The following is a 6,013-nucleotide window of genomic DNA, read 5'->3' as shown; positions in this document are numbered from 1 at the left end:
GACAAAGACGTTGATGAGCCTTATGTCTACAAGAAGATCGTCAACAGTTCAATAGTTTTCCTAGTGTTGTGTAGACGATATCCTACTCATTGGGAATGATGTAGGACTACTGACTGCAGTTAAGAATTGGCTAGCGACTTAATTCCAAATGAAAGATTTGGGAGAGGCTCAGTTTGTTCTGGGTATACAGATCTTTCAGGATCGTAAGAACAAAGTGCTAGCACTGTCTTAGGCATCGTACATTGACAAGATGTTGCTCAAGTACTCGATGCATAACTCCAAAAGGGGCCTACTATCATTCAGGCATGGAATTACTTTGTCTAAGGAAATGTGTCCTAAGACGCCTCAAGAGGTTGAGAAGATGAGACGGGTCCCATATGCATCTACCGTTGGCAGTTTAATGTGGGGATCAGCCCTTAAGAAAGAAATCTATCTACTTACCTCTGCTTTGGAGAAGGAGTGAATTCCATCTTGTGTAACTCAGTTCCCAGCTCCCAAATCAGACAAATCCCCAAGTGGTAGGTTTGAGTCAGCGATCTGACCACTCACACTCATGCAAATCAAAGGACCGCCCTCAAAGACAGGAGTTCCCAATTCACTCAGGATTGAGGTCATGTTATCTACGGTCATCCTAGTGAAGTAAAGTCTCTGTCATGAACGCTTCATGGTCCTATCTTATACAAACTCTTTGTATAGGACGCCTCCGCCGCATGTCCTCACATGAATGATCAGGATTAAACCATCTGTAGCAAGTTATAACACTTGTAACTATTCTACAAAGCGAGCCGCATCCGTAGCGTTATCAAGATAAGGTTTCCCTACTTTATCTATATACTACAGATCATTTTGGTTATCACTTAAGACATGATCCACTTGTATGTCTCCACATACATGCTTAAGTTACAAACAACAACTAGGGATCTTAGTTTATTGGTTTGTGATAATGCAAATAAAACATCCAATGTTCATAGACAATAAGTGGAGAAAATATCATATATTATACATCACAAGCGTTTGTTCAAAACTGTGTTTACAAACTATAAGACATGAAAGTTTAGGGCATCATCCCCAACAATCTCCCATTTGTCCTAAAGCGAGTGGGGTGTACATACAACTAGTATAAAACAATAAATTAGGGCACTAAGGCCCAATACAAAAATATCTCCCACTTGCCCTGGTCCAGCCGCGGACGGTCCTGTAGACCCGTGCTTTGAAGGTGACCCTCAAACATTGTAACCGTAAGAGCCTTCGTAAACGGGTTAGTAACGTTGTGCTCTGAAGCAATCTTCGTGACTATCATATCCCCTCGATGCACTATCTCGCGGATCAGATGATACTTTTGCTCTATATGTTTGTCACACCTGTGACTCCTGGGCTCCTTGGAGTTCACCACAACACCACTATTGTCACAATAAAGAGTGATGGGCCTAGACATGTTTGGAACAACTTCTAGATCTGTCAGGTACTTCCTAAGCCAAACGGTCTCCTTAGCATCTTCACAATTCGCTATGTACTCGACCTCCATCGTGGAGTCGGCGATGCATCCTTACTTAGTGCTTTGCCACACTACTGCTCCTCCGTTAAGAGTAAAAACTGACTCTGAAGTGGACTTCCGAGAGCTTTTATCAATCTAATACAGAGCATTGCATGATGTGGCGCCACACATTTTTTCATGGCTCGAGAGGTTTCTACACATAGTAGGACTATGTGTATTATTCATTAGAGGAACCAGTGGTACTTAAGAAGTTAGATGTAACTACAAGGGCAAAATGGTAAATTGGCCCAACTGTACTTACGAGCATCTGAAGGGTTATCATACTGTTGATTGGTTATATCTGATGGACACAGAAATATATCTATGGTGAGAAGTGTGCAATTGTCGGTCTTTAATAGAATTTCTGGCAGTTAACGGATGATGAATCTCGTGGCTAAAGAGTTTAGTCAGCTATTCACGTACCGTTGGAGATTCGAGCCATAGGTCCATAAGGTCCCTTTGGTAGCTCAATGGATTCAAGCTAAGAATCAGTTTTTGGATCAATTTGAAGTGTTCAAATTAACAAGAGGGAGTTCGATTATATATGATATGATTGAACTGGTTAATTATATATGATATGATTGACATTATGTATAAGATAAATTATTTGAAGGAAAATGATATAAATATGATTTATATCTAATGGAGGAGAAAATATTATGGTTCATATGTTGCATTAGATGTGATATTAAACCATAGGTTAATGAATATAATATGATTATATTTATTATTTATATTGGACAATTATAGGATAATTGTCCCGGCATTTTCTCCGTAACTATGTGATAGTGGAAGGTTTCATTTAGTTTTTGTAACTGAAGAATAAAATGGAAATCATTTTCATTTTGCAAGAGATCAGAGATTCGCTCACGTTAAGTGTATACTGTCTATTGCATAGCAAACCGAGAGCCGACACGATAGCTCAATGTTTCTACACAATCGTATACACGCGCGCAGTTTACTAAACGGTCGCATAGGATTTGTTAAACGATCGTCTAGATTTTTTCTAAACGATCGTGGGCCCGAGCGTTTCCTAAACGATCGCGTCCTATTTACTAAACGATCGTGTACCTTTTCCTAAATGATCAAGCATCGTCTATACGATAGATCCGATATTCTCCCACTTGCTTGGTCATGGTATACGATCTTCTCTTCCTCCTTCCCTTTGCCAAATTCAATAGAGCCCACACCTCCTGGATTCTCACACCGAGAATACCAATGGTTCTAAATGGTGGTGTCCTCCTCGTTGCTGTTTTCGTGTGGAGGCGGTTCGCGGGTAGACAACCGTGATTTGGTGAATGACTGGAGTGGACGTTCACAGCAAGAGCGGGAGGAGCAGTCCTTAGAGAGAACAAGTTCTAAGGCGAAGAAGAGTTCTTCAACTGGCACGTTTCTTGTTCTCTTGTTGTTTAATTTCAAAGCATGCCGGTAATTTGTTGTATATTGCATAACTTGTCTGTTAGATTGTGAATGTGGTAATTCTGTCACAATGAGTTTGGAATGATCTCGCTTCTACTCAGAGGTACTCTTTGATAAGAGTTCCTTTAGAAGCAACATTTGCTTCACCAACCTTCTTCTCCTTGTTTTTCAGTAAAGATTGGAAAGTCTGCAACTTATTGAGTAGAGTTGTAAGGTTGTAGTCAACCCTGTTTCAGAACAGCATTGCTAACAAAGTGAAGGAAGCTTTATGGTAACAACTCCATAATTATGCTAACCTGACTGGCCTCATCAATGCTCGACTCATTCATCTCAGCCACGTTAAAGTGGACCATCATATTGAGAACATGTTCCTTCCTTCATGCGTGAATTAAAGATGTACTTCAGAGCGTCATGCCTAAGATGCGCGGACGGTTGTCCGAACATTCTCCTCAGGGACTCCATGATCTCGCGTGTAGTGATGATGGGCTCATGATTCTTGGCAAAAACTTCGTTAAGGCTAGCCAAGATATACGCTCGGACCTTTTCGTTCGTGCATGTCCAATGCTCATACGCCTCTCGAACGTTTCGAGCAGTGGTAGGAGGTGGAATAGGAGGACAATCCTCCGTAAGGACAAACCTTAGGTCATCGATGATTAGTATCATGTTAATGGTGTTTTTCCAACTAGCGTAATTTTTGCCAATCAATTTATCGATGACAAGTAATGAAAGAGTAGCGGTAGCCATATTTAAATTGCTGAAAAATGAACAAACTTAATAAGTCTACTTGCATTAAACCACTTTAAAACCAATTAAGTTTTAGCAAAATAGATCTAGTGTACCCTAAATGACACCTATTTTGCAATGATGCTCCAGTGAGGCAGGACAAAAATCACCGTAGGGTGATCAAGTGCCCCTTCACTGGAATGAGACAATCTCAACCATTAGACAGAAACAACTCCTTGTAACTGAATCTAATAGTCACCATTGTTTGGTCCAGAATTTGTTAACATCCTTAACAATTCGGTGTAAGTATAACCCCTTATTTTAGGTCCTAAAGTCCCACCTTAATGAGCCAACCTAAAGGAAAATCTGATTAGGATAAGGGACTAAAGCAACATTATCCACTGTTGAAGATTAAATAAAGAGTTATACAAAATTGTCATCCTCTAAAGGAACACTCCCAGGGTGCCACGAGGAGATGCACTAAAATCTTATCCAACCTAATGAGAGATACCAAGTGATATGTTGCCCCACATCTCGCTCCCACTTACTATGGACATTCTCTCCATTCACCTTGTTATTGACCTACCCAAATGCCACCCGTAGAGGGACACTCCAGTGGTGCCTCGAGGCCGAGGATAGATCTCAGGTGTGAACTTTTAGGGAGAAACGTGTAGAAGTAAAGTGAAGTATCATATATCCCAATTACCTCCCACTGGATGTTCTACCTAGGGTTCATTAACTTTGAAAATCTAGCTACTGATTTTAACTAAGTGGTTTGTTTAATTTGCTAAAAAAGAACACTTGCTTTTGATTATTAAACAAATTTGATTCAAGTCTTATTAAACTCTTTAATAGACTTTCATCAAATTTGCATGCATGTAACAAATCTATCTAATTCACCTTTCCAGGTAGGTTCCCAGGTAGGGGTGCGACGTTTCCATCGACTTAAGTATCCCAGCCTAGCCAGAACCAGCCTTAGCCAAAACGTCCTTTATAGATACATTTGTTACATATTGGATCTTTTATTAGATCAATTTAATCCTATTAAACTAATTTAAAAGATTAAACTTAAATTTCTAATATCATTAGAAATGTGATCTTAGGTCTATCTCAATCAAATTTTAAAACAATTTTAAAAAATGATTAAAGCTTAAGGTGTGCATGCAACTCTTTATTATTGATTTTAATTCTAATTTCATTAATTATAACTTTTATAAAAAATGAAATAATTAAAACCATTCAACATTGCTAGCTAGACATACATAAGGCATTTATAACACTTATAAATAAACCTAAGTATCATGCTTCATGCAATGTTCATTCGTTACTAATATATAACTTTTATATAATAAAGTAATAAACTAAGCATACATTCCACAAATACATACAACCTTATATTATAACATTTAAAATATAAATTATGCATGGATATGCTATAATGCACGCATATATTATAACTCCTATATTATATGATGTATGAGCATACTTTATGTAATTTAAATCATGCATACTAATATATTGTAACACTTGTAATATAAAATGATGCATGAGAAAAAAAATGTATAACCTATGGTAGGTTTAAAAACTATATGACATACATTATGGCATATAATATATTATAAACATACATCATATGCATATTTAAATAAAAGTTGATGGACCGGGATAGTATATCTCAAAACCAAAAAGAAAAGGCTAATCTATTACAAAAGATTGAGTCAACCCATTTGGAACAGGTGAACTGGGTCTTGAACCACTCACCTTGAAGCCTCGTCACTTGATCGTGGAGCAAATCCCTTGATCATCGAGCAATAAGCATCGGGTGTAAATGATCATGTAGCAACAACCACGTAGCTTTGGACTATGCGATGAGCACGAAAGTCCACACGATCGTGCAGCGTGCTTCGAGCAGCGCATACCATAAGATCGTGTAGCTAACGACTATGCGATGAGCATGATAGTCTACACGATCGAGTAGCGTGCGTCAAGTATCATATACTATGCGATCATGTAGCTATTGACTACGCAATGAGCATGATAGTCTACACAATTGTTTAGCACGCATGCCTTGCGCCGAGTATCAAATATCGCGCAATAGTTTACCCCTCTAGCATCTACGCGATCATGCAGCCAACACAACACGATCGTGTAAACACTTTACACGATCGCGTAGCATTAACTATGTGATCGTTTAGCATATACTACACGATCGTATAGAAAATTCTACACGAACAAATAGCCAACTCTAAACGATCATTTAGCTTTAAGCTCCACGATGCGACCACCGTTTCGTCTTCTCCATTAAAATGAACTGCAACTCTTGCATTTGCTGCTTCA

The sequence above is a fragment of the Benincasa hispida genome, chromosome 8, assembly GCF_027475165.1.
Source record: "Benincasa hispida cultivar pf3 chromosome 8, pf3_genome.v1.1, whole genome shotgun sequence".
Taxonomy (NCBI): domain Eukaryota; kingdom Viridiplantae; phylum Streptophyta; class Magnoliopsida; order Cucurbitales; family Cucurbitaceae; genus Benincasa; species Benincasa hispida.
This window is presented reverse-complemented; position numbering follows the sequence as displayed.